This window comes from Bos taurus, chromosome 24, assembly GCF_002263795.3.
Source record: "Bos taurus isolate L1 Dominette 01449 registration number 42190680 breed Hereford chromosome 24, ARS-UCD2.0, whole genome shotgun sequence".
NCBI lineage: Eukaryota > Metazoa > Chordata > Mammalia > Artiodactyla > Bovidae > Bos > Bos taurus.
The window spans coordinates 57698190-57719147 of record NC_037351.1 but is presented as its reverse complement, the minus strand read 5'-3'; the positions used below and the strand labels follow the sequence as shown (position 1 = coordinate 57719147).

General features: G+C 47.9%; 1 protein-coding gene and 1 long non-coding RNA gene across 10 annotated transcripts in view; one reads left to right on the top strand and one right to left on the bottom strand.

Annotated features, from left to right (window-relative positions):
* ALPK2 (alpha kinase 2) overlaps positions 1 to 20958 on the top strand; it is a 132624-nt gene that overhangs the window by 25439 nt on the left and 86227 nt on the right. The gene's annotated exons all lie outside the window — the stretch shown is intronic.
* LOC101907607 (uncharacterized) overlaps positions 1 to 20958 on the bottom strand; it is a 51347-nt gene that overhangs the window by 30043 nt on the left and 346 nt on the right. For all 4 annotated transcript variants that reach the window (XR_009492767.1, XR_009492768.1, XR_815277.4 and 1 more), the window contains exon 2: positions 18285 to 18392. This is a non-coding gene — a long non-coding RNA (uncharacterized lncRNA). The remainder of the gene's footprint in view (positions 1 to 18284; positions 18393 to 20958) is intronic.

Genomic DNA, 20958 nt, shown 5'->3' with positions numbered 1-20958 from the left:
AGACGAGCTGGTGGGACAGTGGCCGGGAGAACCGCACCCACCACAAGCATTGCTCATATGTGTGCGGGTTGACTAGGGTCCCCCATATTCATGTTCACCTGGAACCTCAGAGTGTGACCTTGTTTGGAAATAGGGTCTTCCCCCGCTCCACCCTCAATACCAGGCGCTCAGGGCTCTTTATTTATTCCTTTATTTTCAGCTGGGCTGGGTCTTCGTGGCTGCACTGGCTTTACCGTCTGGTTGCAGCACTCGGGCTTCTCCTTGCGGTGGCTTCTCCGGTCGTGCAGCACAGGCTCTAGCGCACAGGCTCAGTCGTTACGGCACACGGGCTCGATTGCTCTGAGGCACGTGGGATCTTCCTGGACTGGGATCGAACCCATGTCTCCTGCATTGGGAGGTGGATTCATGACCACTGAGCCACTAGGGAAGCCCAAAAGTAGGGTCTTTGCAGATGTACTGCAGAAAGCCCAGGCCTGTCGGCGGCCCCCCGAGGTGGGAGGGGCTAGGGGAGATCATTCCCGAGCCTTCAGAGGGGTGTCCCTTCAGCGTGGCCCTGCTGACGCTGTGATTTTGGACTTCCCAGCCGCCAGAACAGTGAAGGAACACATTTTTGTTGTTTTATGCTGTTCTCTGTATGGTGGTTTGTTATGTCCACTCTAGGACATTCATACGTGATATGTTTGAGTATTCTTTAAAAAATGCTGCCCTTTACCTACTTAGTATAGGACTGACCTTTTTCTTCTGATAACCAGAGTGCTGTTCCCAAGATGCCAGCTGAGTTCATCCAGGCCACCTGGGAGGCGTCAGCGGATCCAGGGGCAAAGAACATTTTCCAGCTCTGCCCTAAGCTGGGCATTGATTGCTCAAGATTTTGAAGGGAAAAAAGTCCATCTGAGGGTTTCCCGAGTCACTTATGTTTTTTGACCCCAGGGAAATCTGGTCATGTCTGGAGGCATTTTCGATTGTCACAGCTGGGAGGGGGTGCTTCCGGCATCCATTGGATAGTGGCCAAGGATGCTGCTGAATGTTCGATATTGCTCAGGGCAATGCCCCGCAACGAAGTACCTACCACCCATTCTATAATGCCAGTAGTGCTGAGGCTGAGAAATGGTGTCATCAACCATCCAAAAACAGAGCGCCCGGAAGCAGCAGCAGCTGGTTAGTTCTCCCAATTCTGGGGGCTGGCAGTGGCTGATACTGCCGGGGTCACTCGCGCTCACTCGTGGACTTGAGTCAGTCTGAGGCTTGGCTGGGCTGGGAGGTCCAAGATGGCTTCACCAGGAGGTCTGGCAGTTGATGCTGGCTGTTGACTGGGCCTCCTCGCTTCTCCTCCATGTGGACTCTGATCCTCCAGTTGGCTAGAACTGGCTTCCTATACGTGGGTCTCAGGGGAGCAATATGGAGAAAGCTCCAGGAAATGTTCTTGTTGAGCTCCATCCCAACACCACCTCCACCACATTCTCTGGACCAAAGCAAGTCACAGGGCCAGAACAGAGTCAAGACGCAGGAAGAGATTTCTTGAACAGTAGAGTAGAAATGTCACACTGCACCACGGTGTCCATAACCGAGTGAAAGGAATTAGTGGCCACATTTTGCAGTCTACTATATCTCATGCTATGTTGCTCAGTCGTGTCTGACTCTTTGTGACCCTGTGGACTTTAGCCCACTAGGCTCCTCTGTTCATGGGATTCTCCAGGCGAGAATACTGGTGTGGGTTGCCATCCCCTCCTCCAGGGGCTCTTCCTGACCCAGGTATCAAACCCACATCTCATTATGTCTCCTGTCTTGGCAGGCAGGAGTTTAATAATAAGCTTTGCTGCTTGTGAGTTATGTGACCTTAAGCAAGTCAATTAACTTCTCGGAGCTTCAGTTTCTTCATCTGTAAAATGAGTGTTTGTGATGATGTATTGAGATGATTTATGCAAAACAATCAGTGGAGAGTACAGGGCACTGCAGCAAATTTGTTTTTAGTTAGCAGTTAACACTCCCTGAAAGTCTTTTTTTTTTTTTTAAACCAAACCATGGGACAACCCGCGGAAGTGCCCCATCCCGCAGCCAGGAAGCCACTGCTCCGAGGCTGCAGGAGCCCAAGCCGCCTCCGCCCCGGGGTCGCCCTCCCAGGTGACCACACCTGAGAGCGGTTACCCGCGGGCTAGGCCCTGCCCTGCTACTCCCTGAAAGTCTTGTATTCCCAAAATTAATCTGAGAGAATTACTTTCTCCTAGCCAAGTGCTTAGAGCCAGAATAATTTTATACGCATAGTTTTGAAAGTGTTAGAATCAGTTGAGAATTTTCAAAGACAAGAAGAAAATAGATTTTTAACAAGAGAACTATAATCCAAACACAGGATTGAAGCTGTTTTTATCATATATTGACACTATACACTCTGTTTGGATGGTTTTTAAAAGGTGGAATCTGTGAATCTGAATCTGTGACTTCAGTGAAATCTGGGTCTTCTCAGTTTTTCCTCATGTCTGGATGGACAGATGCTAGGAGTCTTGGAGCACTGTTAAATTCCTGAAGCCACGCTGGTTTGTAGCTGGCAGAGGGTTGTTCATAAGTGCTTGTTGTCTGAGCCCAACTTCGGCCCTCGAGGGGCCCTCTGCCTATCTCTATACCCAGGGAAACCCAAATTCTTTCTCAGACATCTCAGAAACATGAGGTGTTGGTTGTGAATGTGGCTGGGCAAATAAGAAGAGGTCAGTCGGTTAAGAATACCTCCATTCTGGGGACTTTCCTGGCGATCCTGTGCTTAAGAACCTGCCTTCCGATATAGAGGACATGGCTTGGATCCTTGGTTGGGGAACTAAGATCGCACATGCCTCAGGCACCTGAGCCCACACCCACAACCACTACACGCCCCAGAGTCTGCACCGCAGCTAGAGAGGAGCCCATGCTCCGCAAGGAAAGACCCTGCCTGCTGAAAACTAAGACTCGAGGCAGTCAAAAGTAGCAAAGTATTTAATTAAAAAATGAGAATATCTTTATTTTTGGAAGGAACACCTCAAGGAACACATCCTGCCAAAGGTAGAAGGGTTACCATCAACTTCACTTGCAAAGGACAGGAGATTGTATCCACCATTGAAAGCAAGGATTTGAATCCAAAACTGAATATGGATTTAAATCCCAGATCTGCCTCTTTCAAGCCATATCATTTTGGGCAAGTTGCTTAAGCTGTCTGGGTCACCATTTCCTCACTTATAAAATAGGGGTAAAGATAGTATCGGCTTTAAAGGGTTGACCCAGGGATTAAATCAACACATGCCAAGAATTTAGAATACTCTTTAAATAATTGTTACTTTGTGCAATTTGAGTATGTTCCCCAACACGCCAAGCCATGCTCATGCTCAGTTGTGTCCAACTCTGCGACCCTTTGGACTGTAGCCTGCCAGACTCCTCTGTCCGTGGGATTTTTCAGGCAAGAATATTGGAGTGGGTTGCCATTTCCTCCTCCAGGGGATCTTCCTGACCCAGGGATTGAACCCGCATTCCTTGTGTCTCCTACATTGGCAGGCAGACCTTGAACTATAATTTTGGAACTGATTAAAAAGAGGGCAATTTAGAGGTAAGAAAGGCAGCTAAGTTTGGCAGCATTTCCCCCATCTGCTGTTTCCCTCTTGGAGAAGAAAATGTAATTAACATGTTTGATCAAGGACTCATTTGGTGGAAATAAAGATGACTGAAACTTGCTGCAATTTGGCTAAGAGGGAAAGGCATTTCATCCGAGGTTGGAAAGCATTTTGTGAACTTTGTGTTCCCGTGAGCTTAAGTAGGTGTCACAAATCTTAAAGATGAGCTCTAGTGCTTCGGGCACCAGGACGGCTCTGTGTCCGAGCATGGAGCCAGGGCGGGCTCCCGCAGCATTCTTCCTGAATGAATTCAGCCGCCGTGCTTCGTGGCTGTTCCTCCGACCACTGCCAGAAACAGTTCTTAAGTGAGTCGCAAGGGTCTGATGAGAAGCACCCATTTGGTCCCCGGGACGATAGGGCCATGCTGATAACCTGCTGCCCGTCTTCACTTTGTGGTTTTAACTTCAGAGGTGAGTGTCTCAGCGGAGTGGATGGTGACAGGGCCACGCCACTGGATGCTCAACCTTTCTTGTGTGCCCGCTCATCCTTTCCTGGGACAGGACTTGAGCAGTTGCTCCCACCACGGTGCTGGCTCTCAGGGGAGATCCACGACTCTCAGGTGACAGACCAGTCCAACAGTCCCTCCCCAGATGGTGGGACACCCAGAGAAAGGTGCACTGGAAACTGGACACACGCTGAATGGCTCTGGAAAGTCCCCTCCATTGACACCTTCTGAGAACTTGGAGAAGACCAGTAACATGAGGGAAGTTCATGGGCCAACTGGGGTTCACTCTTCCTTTGTAATCCCAGAATCATGGGGTGAATTTCTGAGAATTGGAAAGAGGGAGAGTCTGGCTGATGCAGAAATTCCAGCACTAGCAATCACCTGACCAACGTTGATGTCCTCTTTCAAGGTGAGCCTCATAGAGACATTACCTGAGGGACATCCCTGGCGGTCTAGGGGCTAACACTCTGCCTTGTAATGCAGGGGGTCCATGCCTGGTCAGGGAACCAGAACTAAAATTCCACACGCCACAACTAAAAAAAGATCCCACGTGCAGAAACTGAAGATCTTTGCATGCCTCAGTGAAGACTGAAGATCCTGCGTGCTGCAACTTAGACCCAGTACAGCCAAATAAATAAATAATATTAAAAAAATTTTTTTAATAACAGCGAGTTAGGGCAACTGGAACTGAATCAGGTCTTGTGAGTCCAAGAAAGGTTTTGCTTCAGCTCTGAGGGGAGATGCAGGGAGAGATGGGACTAAGAACATAGTTTGATTGGGAACATATTTCCGTCCTGACCAGCCCAGCCCTGTTTTCTCCCTGGCAAAGGTCTCCCATGAAATTTACCTCCACTTTCGCTTCATCACCCCTGGGAACCTCTCCTGCCCTCCCCACCACCCTCTGCCTTTCACTGTCTTAGAATTCTGTGCTTGCCTTGGACACCTGCCTCAGACTCCATCAGTCCTGACTGCCTGGCTTCCCTGCTCCAAAACCCAGGCACTGGTTCACTTTCTCTGAAACCTATAAGGCTAGACCAATCCCAGCACCTTCAACTTCTCAGCTCCTGAGCCATCAGCCCAGGCCTCAGGCTGAGTCCCACGCATGTAGTTGGGGAAGCCTGATACTCTGGACCCTCCCAGGATCCCTTCCAAACCACATCTGAGCCACCCTTGAACCTAGGAATGAGCTTGATACATAAGAGGTGTCTGGATCTGGCATGATTTGTTGACCTTGCCTGTATGAGCTCAAAAATACCGCAGACTGGGAGGCTTAATCAATAGAAGTTTATTTCTCATGGTTCTAGAGGCCTGAGGTCAGGGTGCCAGCAGGGTGGGGTGAGGACCCTCTTCTGGGCTTGCTGATGGCTGCCTTCTTGCTGTCTCCTCACATGGCAAAGAGAGAGAAAGTGGTTGGGGGAGGACAGGCTCTCTGCTATCTCTTCTTGTGAAGGCACTAATCCTATTGCGGGGGCCCCACCCTCACGATGTTACCTAAGCTTAATCACCCCTCAAAAGCCCTCTTACCAAACACCATCATATTGGGAGTTAGGGCTTTAACACATAAATTTGAAGGGGACACAATTCAGTCTATAGCACTGCTCCAAATTTGGAAGGCGTCCCAGCCATGCACAGGGTCAGGCCTGGACCAGGCCAGTAGGGGTATATGTGGGACCACTGGTTAAGAATCAGAGATTTGCAGCACTCTGCAAGCCATGAGTGGGTACTTAACAAGGGCTGGCTTCAGAGTCATAACCTCCCAGGTTCAACTGTTAGCCCTACTTCTTGACTGGGCATGTCTGTATCTATAAAGGGTAAAAGAAAAGAAAGAAAGTGAAGTCGCTCAGTCGCGTCCGACTCTTTGCGATCCCATGGACTGTAGTCGACCAGGCTCCTCTGTCCATGGGATTTTTCAGGCAAGAGTACTTGAGTGGGTTGCCATTTCCTTCTCTAGGGGATCTTCCTGACCCAGGGATCGAACCCAGGTCTTCTGCATTGCAGGCAGATGCTTTACCCTCTGAGCCACCAGGGAAGCCCCATAAAGGGTAAAGTGGAAATAATAACAGTATCTACCTTGCAAGGCTGGGGGAAGATGTCCTGAGATAATACATAAAGGGTTTCTAGAACAGTGCCTGGTACTGACCAAATGCCAGGTAAATGTTCACTTTTTCAGGGTCTTCTGTGTTTTGTTAGATACTGTTAGTCACTCTTAGTCATAAGAGTTTAAAAGTGGGATTACGTTACCTTCCCATTTCAGAGAAGATGGGGGCCAAACAGATCTCGGAATTATTTTTTTTTAAATAATTTAATATATTGATTTTTTGGCTGTGCTGGGTCTTCGTTGCTGCACGGACTTTTCTCTGGCTGTGGCGAGTGGGGGCTGCTGCAGGCCTGCTCTCTCGCTGTGGTGCTCAGGCTTCTCACTGCGGTGGGTTTTCCTGTTGCAGAGCACGGGCTCCAGAGCACAGGCTCAGTACTTGTGGTGCATGAGCTTAGTTGCTCCTTGGCATGTGGGATCTTCCTGGATCAGGGATTGAACCTGTGTCTCCTGCATTGGCAGGCAGATTTTTTTTACCACTCAGCCACCAGGGAAGCCCTTGGAATTCTTGAATGAGAATCTTAGTGTGATTCCAGAGCTGGTTTAGAATGACCAGGGCTTATATAAGTGTTAAGAAGCCTAGCCAAAGGCATGGACTCTCCCCAGGTAGGCAGAACAGATGAAAGACTGTATGTGAAGCTTGGGGCAATGATTCGGTTCAGAATTGATCGTTAACTAAATTCTGAGCCATCCCTGAGTTCCAGTGTTACTCAGGCCTAGGGTGCTCCCGCAAGACCCTTGTCCTCACTCTTTCTTCTTCTGGAATGTTCTCTCCCCAGATAACCCCGTGGCTAGTTCTCTTACTGCCTTCAGGTCTCAATCACCTGAGACCTTCTCTGACCCGCCATCTAAAATAGCACCACCTGCCCCCAGCATGTCCTGCCTTCCTTGTCTTGCTTCAGTCTTCACGTGGCACATGATGTAATGTGTGTCGTGTGGGCACACGCACACACACACACACTTATCCGCTTTGCGTAGGTGTGATAGGCACACAGTGCGCTCCTCACATTTGAAGTGTTGAGTTTGGTGCGCTCTGACACGCGCACACAGCCGTGGCACCATCACCACTGTCAAGAGAATGGACACGTTTAGTCTCCCAAGGGACCTCTCTGTGCCCCTCTGCACCCCCACTTTCTGGCCCTCTTTGTGCCCCCCCCCCACCATCCTCACACAACAAGCTTTTGGTCCCTGGAGACTCTCTTAATCTTTTCTAGAATTTTTATAATTAAATGAGATCGTGGAGCATGTACTCTTTTGTATCTGGCTTCTTTCATGCCACGTAATTATTTCAAGAATCATCCGTGTTGTTTGGTGTATCAGTGGTTCCCTCCTTTTTTGGCTGAGCAAAAAAGGAGGTTTTTGGTTTCTGAGTTTCATAGTTTGGATCTCCCAGAATTTGTTATCTTATACTTGGACACGGGTTATTTCCAGTCCTGACATGTATTTATTTATATTTTTGTTTGTCATAGTTTTCCCCCAGCTTGAAGGTAGGTTCCACGGCAGCAGAAACTTGTCCGATCTGTTCCCTGCTGTACCCCCAGCACCCGGGACAGTGAGCTCTGTGGGATGAATTACACAATGCATATGGTGCATTTGTTATGTTCTTTACTGAATCTTCATCTGAGGGGAGGGGAAAGAGCTGATGGCATGCGGGATGCGCCACCCCTAAATATGATACCTTGGCATATGAAAGATCTTAAGTTGAAGGAATTTTTAAAAAATGGAAGAAGCAGAGAGATCATTCTGACCTTCCCCCGTCACCGTTCTTCCCAGAAAGAGGTCCTATTAATAAAACTCCCCGTGAAAGGTGCATTCCCTGTGCCCAGAGGAGGGAAGGCCTTCTCATCACCAGAAACGGGGAAACTGGGGCAAGAGCTCTGTACAAACAAACCTCGTGAAAGTCACACGTATCTCCCCGTGGCCTCCTCACCACTTACTGCCCACAGCGCACACCTGTCTTGTCAGGCCTTCGCACAAATTTATCATTTCTGCGTCTACACAGTATAAATGCTTCTTGTTCTGGTCACTTCTCTGAGTCTTCACTCTTCTGTGAAGGCTCCACGTGCATGTGCGATCTGGTCACTTCTCTGAGTCTTCGCTCTTTGGTGAAGGCTCCACGTGCATGTGCGAGTTAAATAAACTTTGCATGTGTTTCTCCTGTTCCTCTGTCTTTGTCAGTCAATTTTTTCTCCCCACAGAGCCATGCTCTGGACAGCCTTCTGAGTTTCGGGGGAAGGATTTGAATCATGGTGGCTTCTCGGTGGTCAGCCTGCCGGTCCTTCAGGGGCTGTGCTGTTTAAGGGGGTATGAAGATAGGGACTGTTAAGAGGCCTCCTGCGGGAGCCATAGGACCAGGCCACCACGCCAGTGGCTCTGATCACCCACTAAGCTGTGGGAGCCTGAGCTTCCGGTCACTCTGTGGCCGCACTTCTCTGGCTTTGTCATCCCCGGTTCCCTGGACTGCTGCCCCAGCTGTGGGATGCTTCTTCCTTGCCACTCCTGCCTACTGCTCCCCCAGCGAGGGGCTGCTCCCCCGGGCACTGTGCCAACTCCCCACTTTCCTGTCTGCTGCCAGCTGCCGGGCTGGCTCCCCCAGCAGGCACCAGGTGATATGGGAGCAAGGCAGATGGGCCAGGGAAGAGGACCAAGGGGGAGGCAGCTGGCACCAAGGCTCTGACAAGAGAGCAGCAGGCAAAGAGAAGCAATCACATTGTGAACGGTTCCTTCCCTGACCACAGTCTCCTAGGCTGCTTTTGAGAGAGAAGTTCTCCGGTCTGTTTTTGCAGTATTTCCTCCTGCCTGGGTCGAGCAACTAGTTTTTTAAAAAAGCGAAACCAACTCAGTCATAAAAAGGAATGAAATTGGGTCAATGATAGTGATGTGGATGAACCTAGAGTCTGTCATACAGAGTGAAAAAAGTCAGAAAAAGAAAAACAAATACCGTATATAAATGCATATGCATGGAATCTAGAAAAATGGTCCTGATGAACTACCTGCAGGGTAGGAATAGAGATGCAGACGCAGAGAAGGAACTTGTGGACACAGTTGGGGGAAGGAGAGGGTGGGAGGAACTGGGAGATTAGGATTGACATGTATACACTCGTTGCTCAGTTGTCAAGTCATGTCCGACTCTTTTGCAACCCCGTGGACGGTAGCCCACCAGGCTCATCTGTTCACAGGATTCTCCAGGCAGGAATACTGGAGTGGGTTGCCATTTCCTCCTCCGGGGAATCTTGCTGACCCACGGGTAGAACCCATGTCTCCTGCATTGGCAGGCAGGTTCATTACCTCTGGCCCACCAGGGAAGCCCATGGGTAAAAGAGCCAGCTGGTGGGAAGCTGCTGTAAGCACAGGGAGCTCAGCCTGCTGCTCTGTGACGACCTAGAGGGGTGGGCGGGAGGCTCCAGGGAGAGAGGATGTATTTACACTTACAGCTGATTCATGTTGTTGTACAGCAGAAGCTATCACCACATTGTAAACCAATTATACTTCAATTAAAAAAAATAAATGAAATGAACAACAAAAAAGGCAAAACCAATTTAAACAGCCACTAAATTTCACAGGGGCATCTGCTCGGCATTTCCTACAAACTCAGCTCAAATGGAGGTGCCAGTCAAGTGACAGCTGATATTTTTCTGAGGGTTTAATAAAGGGACATTCGCTTTTCGTAGACGTGGTGGAGTCGTAGAGCTGGAAGCGACTCCAAGGCCTTGTCTTTCAAAGTTGATTTTCCCTGGGAGCTCGTTAGAATACCAGAGTCCCAGACCCTGGCCTGGAAAATCAGATGCTGCCTTTTAACGAGATCCCGGGTGATTAATGTGTGAGAGGCCCTGTTCTATGGATTATCTGGCCCCTGGCTATACCTTACCCCTAGAGAACTCTTGAAAAATATTGATACTTAGGTGATACTCCCAAGAAATGCTGATTTAATTGGTCAAATGCAACTGGTCCAATCCAGTTCCATTATAGACCCAAGACCCGGAGTGATGGTGGGACCCATCCAAGTTCCTAACAACTGGTTAGGGCCAAAGCTAGGATTAGCCAAGAATCGTGTCCTGTCCCCCACTGCATCTCATTCTGCTAGGGCTGTTCTCCAAAACAAGTCTACTAACACACTTGCTGGAGTAGAGCTCAAAAAGAAGTGATTGTGAGGACTTCCTTTAAAAATAAGGATTCACAGACATCCCTAAAAGTCCAGTGGTTAAGACTTCACCTTCCACTGTAGGGGTTGCAGGTTCGATCCCTGATCCAGCATCTTAAACCAAAATCATGGCCAAAACCACAAAACATTGGGGCGGGGGGGGGAAGCAGAAGCAATATTGTACCAAATTCAATAAAGACTTAAAAAAAAAAGGATTCATGGAAGGCCTATCTTATGCCTGGGATTGTCCAAGAGCTGGGGCTTCCCTGGTGGCTCAGATGGTGAAGAATGTGCTACCGTTGCAGGAGATCCAGGTTTGATCCCTGGGTCCAGGAAGATCTTGCTTTTCTTTTCTTTGTTTAAATTTTCCTAAGCACTGTTTTTATTTGTAGAGAGTCCTAACCACTTCAGAGGCAGGAGGAGAAAGGGTTTTTTTCTTTTTTCCCCAAACCAAGGGCCTCTGTAACGCTGTCTGCCCTGACAAGCACACATGCCAGCGGCGTGGCTGTGAAGTGACTACAGTGTTTAATCTCTCGCTGCTGGGATAACAAGGTGACGCCAGTCTCTGCTTCTGTAAGAATCCTGAATTTAGGATTTTTGACTGTCACTACTCCAACTTCTATTTCTGAAGGTTTGAAATTAACTGACAGCAGACAGGCATAAAATCGCAGTTTCCACTGTCCGTTCAAATGTCCCATTCATATGTTTTCTTCACTATTTTCTCCCAAGGAAGCTGGTTGACCCCTTTTGCTTCACTCCTGCTGCAGTGGCTTTAACCCATGGTAGCAGCAGTCCAGTACTCTTGCCTGGAAAATCCCATGGACGGAGGAGCCTGGTAGGTTGCAGTCCATGGGGTCGCTAAGAGTCGGACACGATTGGGCAACTTCCCTTTCACTTTTCACTTTCATGCATTGGAGAAGGAAATGGCAACCCACTCCAGCATTCTTGCCTGGAGGATCCCAGGGATGGGGGAGCCTGGTGGGCTGCCGTCTATGGGGTTGCACAGAGTCGGACACAACTGAAGCGACTTAGTAGCAGCAGCAGCAAAGCCCGTGATCTCATGGAATAGAGTCAAGAGAGAGGGAGTCACACGTTAGACACACCAACAAAACTGGTCCACGGTGGTCTTGGAGAAGGAGGCAGGAAGCCGCTAGCTTCTGGATCCATCTGACACAACTGGATATTTTGCTGTTTGACCGGATGCTAGGAGGGAGTGGAGGACCAACTCCAGGGTGCATGGCCCCAATAACTGGTAGAACAGAATTGCACATTTTTGTGAGACGGAAAGCAGGTTTGGATGAGAAAAATCCAGGTTTGTCTTGGAGCATGCTGGGTGTTTAAATGAAATAGCAGTGTTAGTCCTTCAGAATTCTAAGCTAACTGACTTCTGTGAAAGAGCACTGGGTCCTCTGAGCCAGGGTCCAGGGTTGCCTGGTTTTCTGTCCTGCTCTCAAGAGGCCATGTCTTTCATAGATGGATTTGCAATTTAATCTAGGAGTCTTGCTGTTGTCACCATGTCCTTTGAGATTTCCGGAGACGTTCTGGGACACTGTGCCAGCTTGGTGGCCTGTCGGTGAGGCCGGTGGTGATGGTTTCCAGCTACCCTTGAATTTTCTTTTGAGAAGAGGGGTCTGTTGTCTGTTCACTAAGCCTGTTGGGAGTAAAGCCATGAGATGGTGTCCTTTCTGAAACCAGTGTGCTCATGTCTTGTTCACAGAATATCTGGTTGGTCTGCATTTGATCCTAGAGGTTCAAAATGCTGCCACATGCTCAGCACTTTTGTGCCAAATGAGAGCCAGGAAGCCACCCCCTGACATGCCCGGGCCTAGACCTAACCCTCCTCTGCCGTCCACTGAGCGATTCCCTCACCTGCTTCACCAGGTCCCCAAGCTGATGTTCTGTTAGCTCAGTGCCTGCTGAGCCTCAGTCACCTAGGAGGCTGAAAAATGCCAGCAGCACAGCCCATCACTGAGATGCTGCTTAACTGGTTTTTTGTTTTGTTTTGTTTTGGTGGGGCCCTGGCACTGGTAATATTTTCCGCTCTTTCAAACAGGTTTTATTTTTTAGAGCACTGTTAGGTTCACAGCAAAATGGAGCCGAAAGCAGTTTCCATACCGCCCCCCGCCTCCAGTGCAGACTCTCCACATTCTGCATCCCCTCCCAAGAGCAGGGCGTTTGTCACAATTGGTGAGACTCTCGGACACACCGTTACCAGCCCAAGTCTGCAGTTTGCATCAGAGCTCACTCTCTCTCGATGTTGTGCATCCCATGGGTTTGGGAAAATGCCTGATGACACCTGCCCACCAATATCACATCCTGCAGAATGGTCTCCCTGCCCTAAGACTCCTCTGGCACTGGCAGTTTTTATAAAGCACTGCAGGAGATTCCAGGGCAGGGCTGAGAACCACCGATTTAGAGCTTTGTGTGTCCCGGGCCCTGCTTTAAGCCCTTTCCAGGAATTAGCTCCGTAACCTCATGTCAGCCCCGATGCAGATCCAGTGATTGTCCCCCATCACACGGCGGACGGACGGCGTGTGAACCCAGGCGGGCTGGCCGCCAAGCCTGCCCCTACGCACAACACGCTGTACTCACTTTGCAGCCTGCCTCTCCCATCTGCTCAGAATTGCACCTGAATGGAGAGGGACAGCAGACTTGCCCGGCAGTTCGCTCCTGAGCAGAGTTCCATGCCTTCCAGCCCCCGACACCCACCCTTCAGGGCCTCCTCCCCACACGGCTCATCTCTTCGCTGACCCTCACCTGTGACCCGCTGGGTCTCGCTTCTATACATCTGCCTGGAGTGCCCGCCCCTCCTTCCTGTCCAGCCAAGTCTAATCCTCCCCACTGGGCTCAGGTTACCCGCTCCTGGCTCTGTTGCCCGAGATCCAAGCCACCCTGACCTCTCCCCTCCTGTCTGGCACAAGCACTCCCTGCCTCCACGGTGCCTTTGAGAATTCGATGACTCTGAAGTTTGCAAATCATGTCCTGCTCCCTGTTTAATACCTGAGAGTTATCTCTTGGCCAAACTGCTAGCTCCCCCAGGGAAGGAAGCAGGTTTCATGCCATCCATGTTCCGTCTCCTTTTTCAAGTGCCATGCCGTGTGCCGGGTGTATGTGCTTGTAGGTCGAACAGGACTTAGGGGAGGATGGGATGTTCCTGCTTAGCTGGAGGCCTCAGGTGAGCGGGGCCACTCAGCCTCACCCTGGTACCCTGTGCAACATGGTGAGCCTCTCACAGAACAATTTCCACTCCTCCCGAAATGAGCACTCTCATCTGCTTCCCGAAGAACTGGAGCTTGAGGTCCAAACCCCTCAGTCTGGGATGCAAAGTCATTCATGATGTGGACTCCACCTCCTGGTCAGTAACTCCTCCTGCTCCTAACTGGCCTGGGTCAGCCCCACCTTCTGCCTGCGTGTGTGCGTGTACGCGCGTGTGTGTGTGTGTGTGCGTATACGTATGTGTTGTATGTGTGTGTACATGCTCAGTTGTGTCCGACTCTTTGCAACCCCGTGGACTGTAGCCCGTCAGGCTCCTCTGTCCGTGGGGTTTTCCAGGCAAGAATACTGGGGTGGGCTGCCATGTCCTATTCCAGAGGATCTTTCCAGCCCCCATGTCTCCTGTGCCTCCTGCATTGGCAGGTGGATTCTTTAGCACTGTGCCACCTGGGAAGCCCCGTCCCCTGCCTTCTTTGGGTCAAGTGCAGCAGAGAGCCAGTGGCCCTGGGAGAGGGGGAAATGTAGGTTCCAGGGGCCAGCTCTGTAATAGTGAGCACAAGAGGGGACAGGGGCAGACGGTCCCTGGAGCAGCACAAACCAAAGCCCCCTTCATCTCTCCAGATGTCTGGTTCAGCACATCTGTTGGATAAGTAACTAGATAAATCCGTGCATGTCCAAGGAATCTCTTTATCAATTTTAAAATACATCTAGCTTCTTGCAGAAAATATCAAGAAATTCCATGTGTTTGTAGTGTTAGAATTCTTCCATCTCCGTAATGAACGTAGCTTTGGGGCATGGAAAGGAAACGCAAGCCTTACTTACTCCTTTAGTTATTCTGAGTAAGTCAGTTTATAAAATGGACAATAGCAGTTAGGCAAGTCATAAAATACAGACACTTAGTGTCAGAAAATATTATGACCTTCACCCTGTGCTCTGACTGCGGGAAGGACAAGGATGTCATCATGTAAGTATGCACTGAGCCCAGCCTCCCCCCAGTGTTGCACAGGCAGGCTCAGGGAGGGGCCGGGGAGACAGCTCGTTCCCAGATCTTGTTTTCTTCCACTGGAACATGGAATGAGTAATAGAATCATATCTGAAATTCAGAGAGGGTTCCAAATCTTCCCTCTAGCCAACAGTTTCAGCTTCTTCTCCTACCAGCTCTGCCTTCAGGGCACCTGGCCACATCTCACAGTTTGAGTTTCAGCACTTTTAATGATGGTGAGAGCATTTTGGGGGAGCGGGCAAATGACATCCAGGAGACAGAAGGAAAGGAGCAGCAACAGGAGCGGGCTCATCTGCTTCGCATTCCACACAGATGCAACTTATCTTATTTGTGCCACTGTGGTCATGAATAAGGGCTTCCCAGGTGGCTGAGTGGTGAAGAATCTGCCGGCAATGCAGGAGACCTAAGAGACCGGGGTTCGATCCCTGGGTGGGAGAGATCCCCTGGAGAGGAAAATGGCAATCCACTCCAGTATTCTTGCCTGGAAAATCCCATGGACAGAGGAGCCTGGTGGGTTACAATCCATGGGATCGCAAAAGAGTTGGGTATGACTTAGCGACTAAACAGCAATAATAACAACAATCATGAAAAGATAAATGTATGAAATAATGCATTTGAAAGCACGACACCCTTCGGGGATGATGAGAATCATGGTGACAGAAGTGGAGGGATTTAAAAGTGCATCCGTTTGGATTGGTCTATTGCACCAACGGCTAAAGAAAAAAATGACTCCATGTCTTTTATTGGACTTGATACATTCTGTTCCCCAACTCCTTGTCTTCATGGTCTTATTTTATAACATCACTAGTCCTGTGGATCCTTTTCCTGGGTTCTTAGTTCTTACTCACATTTATGACACTTGTTCACAGGACACAAAACCATCCCAAGGAACTTCTAGAATTCGCGCTACCCCCAGCCTCCTGCCCCCCCCACCCGCAGCGCCAGCATCAATGGTAACCAACCTCCTCCTTCCCAATCCAACATATCCGTTTGCCTATTGTTTGCCGTAGTTGTTATCCCCTGCTGCAGGCAGCCGTGATGTGAAACTATTGGCTCTGAAATTTTTGGACAAAAACTCTCTCAGGAAAAATATTGTTCATATTGACTGAGCTCTGTCACATAAAGACAGTCTTGTGGGTGAGGTCGTCCAGGTCAGCACCAGACGGGTCATAATACTGATTCCCTGGGAAGGGGGCTTCAGGAGCAGGGGCTTCCCACCCTGTTCTTTCTCCTTTAGTGGTTACTGGGCTGCAGATTTTCACTGATTGTGGGCTCTTGGTTCTTGAGACTACCATGCAACTGGGGATAGGGGAGAGGGCTAGGGTGAATTAAATTGCAAAAAACTCACTCTTCTTGCTGGGAGTCAGCCATTTTTCTTGAACAAATGCTACCTACTTTGCCCTTGACTGGTGTTGAGAGCTCTGAAAAAGTTGATTCAGACAAATGCTGCCTTCTCGTTGTAAAGGAGGAAACTTTTAGGGGTCCTTTATGTCACAGTTTTTGCTGATGCTTTTCATCTTCTACTTCATGCCGTTTAGCACAGAATTGACTCACATTGTTATAAGTGAATATTCATATTATTTCCTTAATTTAGAAGTTTGGAAAACTTGTATCTCTTTATAAGCTTGATAGTTTCCCAATACTTCAAGGCTGTTCTGACAAGGGTAAGAGTAATATTAATGAATGTAATTCTTAAAAATATTGTATATTGAACCATATTAATATTAGGAAGATCTCATGAACCAAGTTTTTCCAAATGACCAATATATGCTACAAAATCACATATGGGTTAAAGATCCATGTAAAATGCAGTGCAGACCAACAGATTCTGTGTCACATGTATGAAAAATTAATTGATCATGTTTTGGATTCCACATTGCAACTAATCTTTGTGTGGTATCAAAGAGGTTATCTGAAACCAGATTAAAAAGACCATTAAAATGCTGGTTCCTTTTCCAACAACGTATCTGTGTGAGGCCAGATTTTCTTCATATACTTCAACCCAAACACTGTAGTGCATCCCATTGAAAACAGAAGCAGATACAAAAAATCCAGCCGTCTTCTATTAAGCCACAAGCTACATGAAAAAAATGTAAAGCAATACCACTCTTCCAGTGTTCAAGAGCTGGACACGACTGAAGCAACTTAGCATGCACAATGTTACTTTGTTTTGCAAAAAAAAAAAAAATGTTTTTTTCCTCTCTGGTGCTGTCCTGGTATTTTTCATGAAAATATGTCATTTATGCAAACTTGTAATAAGGCAATTTTTGTTCTTTTTGAAGGAATAAACAAATGTTTTCAATTTTTCCATAACTTTAATATGGTCAACATTGGTGGATATTACCCCTATAAACAAACGTCTGTTGAATCCTCGATTATTTTTGAGCGTTTAAAGGGTCCTGCTGCCAAAATGTTTGAGAAGCTTTGGTTTAAACCAAATAGTTCAAGCTCAGAAGAAGCCCCATTTACTTAAGGTCTCATGCATCCCTTTTTCTCTAATATGGAAGTGATTCATTTAGAAAGAACCTAAGAGTATTCAGGCAAGATTTTCACAGCAAGGTGGAGGAAGGCTGCTGTCTTCTTCAGCCGAAAGGAGAGGTATGCAGGTATGCAAGGAGAGCGCAATTAATTGTTCAGGGAATTTCTTCCTGAATGGTTTTGAATTCCTGTCAAATCACCGTGGGGCCCACAGGCAGGCCACTCTGCCAGCACTTCACCAAGATTCTAAACCCCAACCTTGTGTTCATGCCATTTCAACGGCTACCACTGAGGTCCCTGCTTTGAATTCCCTTTGCCCTTCTGGAATGCACCATGCAACTTGGCACAGAACTGACTGTAAGCGCCTCTGAGAAGCTTACAACACCTCTCTGGGAGATTTTTAGTCATTTCAGGGCTGGACATGATATCTCCCCCATCTCTTTTTTTTAATTTGGAAAATTTTATTTATTCATTTGGCCACACTGAGCAGCATGTGGGATCTTAATTCCCCAACCAGGGATTGAACCTGAGCCCCCTGCGTTGGAAGCTTGGAGTTTTAACCACTGGACCTACTGGGGAAGTCCCTCCTTGACTCCCCGTCAGCTCTTACCGTTATATTGGTTCACACTCTTGTCGTCAGTTTACCCATGAAGATGCAAACTCAGAAAAGAAACCCTTTACTTGCAGATGTGATCTTTCTCTACACCCTGTCATTTCCCTCCTCTGTATGTGCACTTTCTAACAGGACACACAGAGCCAGGCATAAGAGTCAGAGACTCTGGTTTCCTCTCTAAGCTCCGCCACTTACCAACTTTGTCACTTTGGGGGAAATGACTCCTTTGAGCCTTAGTTTTGCAGACAGGGAGAAACCAGCATACTGTTTAATAGAGGAGGCATTCAACAAGGCTGGGTTTCTTGCCGGATTTTCTCCACCTCCTCGTTAAGATGCTGAGAAATAATTATCTAGGACATGCCAACTGCAAACCATAACTCTCTCAAAGGCACTCATTAGACAGTGAGAAGTTAATTATACTTAATCCAGTTCCTCTTCCTCTTTAATGTACTCAGGATGACTTGTAAAATCTTATATCAGCTAAAACACATGTTCCATAAAATCTGACATTACTAAATCATAACATTCCCATATCTGTTAATTTCATCATTCAGAAATTAAATGCACAGAATCCATTGATTTTCGCCATATTTTTCTAACATTTGTTGTGTTTTCCCTTCTTGAGTTTTGTGAATCGCCTCTGTTCTCTCCTTTATTCCTTTCTTACCTGTCCTTTGTGCCTCTCAGGCTCATTTTTTCCTCTTCCTTTCTCTTCTTCCTACGTGAATCATAGTACCTTCAGGGTAGCTGGTTCGTTCAGCAGATGGATCATGGCCTGGATAGAAGAGGAAATCAGAATTACTTGGGATTTTCCAGAAGCCCCTGGGGGCTGTTTTATACTCTGTTTAAGCTCTCTTGTGTGCATGCTCAGTAGCTTCAATCCTGACTCTTTTCGACCTTATGGACTGAGGCCCGCCAGGCTCCTCTCCGTGGGATTCTCCAGGCAAGAATACCTAGAGTGGGTTGCCATGCCCTCCTCCAGGGGATCTTCCCGACTCAGGGATTGAACCTGAGTCTCTTGGATCTCCTGCATTGCAGGTGGATTCTTTACCACTGAACCACTGGGGAAGCCCCATTTAAGCTCTCAACTGAGGCCAAATCTCCAAGAACGCATCAGAAAGATGCATGAAGGGAATGACGTGGGCCATGTGAAATGCTCCTCTCAGCTTCAATTGAAGAGACCTCAGCCTAACTAATAATGAGGATGAGGATGTCTTTGAGGGTAGGCCAAGGACAATTCGTAGCAGAATATGTTTGGGAACTTGAAAAGTAAATTCTTAGGCCCTCTACCCACAGATTCTTCTTTTTCAATCTTTGTTTATTTATTTACTGTGCTGGGCTTCCACTGTGGTGTGCAGGAGCTTTACTTGGCATGTGGAAGCTAGTTCCCCAGGAAGGGATCAAACCCTCACCCCCTGCATGGGGGAGTGTACAGTTTTAGCCGTTGTTCCCCAGGGAAGTCCCTAGCCACAGATTCTGATTCAAGAATTTGAATCTGATGTAAGATTTTACAAGTCATCCTGATAGTTTCTGCAGACTTCTTAAGAACCAGAGAAAACCTGGTCTTAGTGCTGCCCCATCCTTTTTTTAAAAAAGTTATTTATTTGTGCCAGATCTTAGTTGCAGCACGTGGAATCTTTGATCTTTGTTGCAGCGTATGACCCTGACCAGGGATTGAACCCAGGCCCCCTATATTGAGACCACAAAGTCTTAGCCACTTGACCACCAGGGAAGTCTCCCCTCCCCTTTTTAAATGGAGTTCTATTTGACACTGAACACCATGTAAGTTGAAGGTGTACAATGTATTGCTCTGACACCTTTATATTATAATATGACTGCCATAGCAATGTCAGCTAACACTCTCATCACATCATGTAATTATCATTTTATCACTTTCGCTTTCTTATAGAGTACATATGGCGTAAAGTTTCTGCTTCACAAAGTCCTTTCACCCTGATTTTGTGATTTGAACCTCAGAATAATCTTGTGAAATAGACAGGAGCAGCTACTGATTCCCCCAGAAAGTTGCCCTAAATCTCATTCTCCCTGTGCTATTGGCCATGACAAATCCAGAGATTGGCTATGGGTCAGGCCTGGCCAACCTCGGGCACCTCGAGTGTCTTCTACTTGAGAATCAAGTTGCCAAAAAAACAAAGCATTAATGCAGTTGAAATTAGTTTGTGCTTTCTGAAGATGAGGCCTTTGTGAGTGGGTACCCAACAGTTGAAGGCTTATGAGCACATGTGAGGTCAGGAGACAAAGAGGGCCCTCCAGTAAGGAAGAGAGAGGATAAGGAAGACTGTGTCCCACGGCTGTAAACATCTAACACTGACCCTCCTGGGGGAGACATTTGTGCATCTCTTACACGTGTGAGTCACTAACAATCTGACCATCACCTCTGAGCCTGAGCTAGACCCTCAGCTCCTGCTTTCTGAAGATGGGTAGTACATAAAACACCAGCAGTGTTACGATGAGGTCAAATGAGATAAACAAAAGTGCAAATTCAAAAGCAGAAATAGGGACGTCCCTGGTGTTCCAGTGGCTAAGACTCGGTGCTCCCAGTGCAGGGGCCCAGGTTCGATCCCCGGTGGGGAAACTAGATCCCATGTGTGCACGCGTGCAGGTGTGCGTGCCGAGTCACTTAGTCGTGTCCGACTCTCTGCGACCCTATGGACTGCAGCCCGCCATCCCACATGCTGCAAGTAAAGATCCCTCATGTTGCAGCAAAGATCAAAGATCCTATGTGCCTTATCTAAGACCTGGCACTGCTAAGTATTAACAAACAAATAAAACTTAATATTAAAAAAGTGGAGCAGGTACAACACGTGTTTATTGAGACTGCAGAGCCTGGAGAAGTGTTCTAAGGGGAAAGGTCAGCAAAGCAAGTCAGGCTCCAGGCGCCATGTGGCTCCAGTCAAGAAAGGGAGGGGCCCCCAGCACCATCCTTTCTGGAGCAGGGAGAGCAGGCTTGGTGTGATCCAGGATTCGGTTTCTTCCCTGCTGAGCCAGAGCCAAACACTGGGCGGGTACTGGTCAGGATGGCATGTGGACATTGGTTTTCAGCCAGAGGGGTTCGTGGCTGTGGTTTAGACTTTATAGTCATGTTAAATTAAAGAGGAAAGGGCACTGTTCTTCATGCACATAGTTCTAGTATGGTGTTAGCTTTACAGCCTCCTGGCAAGAACCCTGTTTTCTTAGCACAGTCTTTAAAAGAATTACTGCTTACAGTAGCCCACTATAAGATTCAGAGTGCTTTAGTTTTTTTGTGTACTATGCATTCCTTCAGAAAGTAATGCTGCTTCAAGTTTCTATACCATAACATGACTTAAAATAAAAGAGAG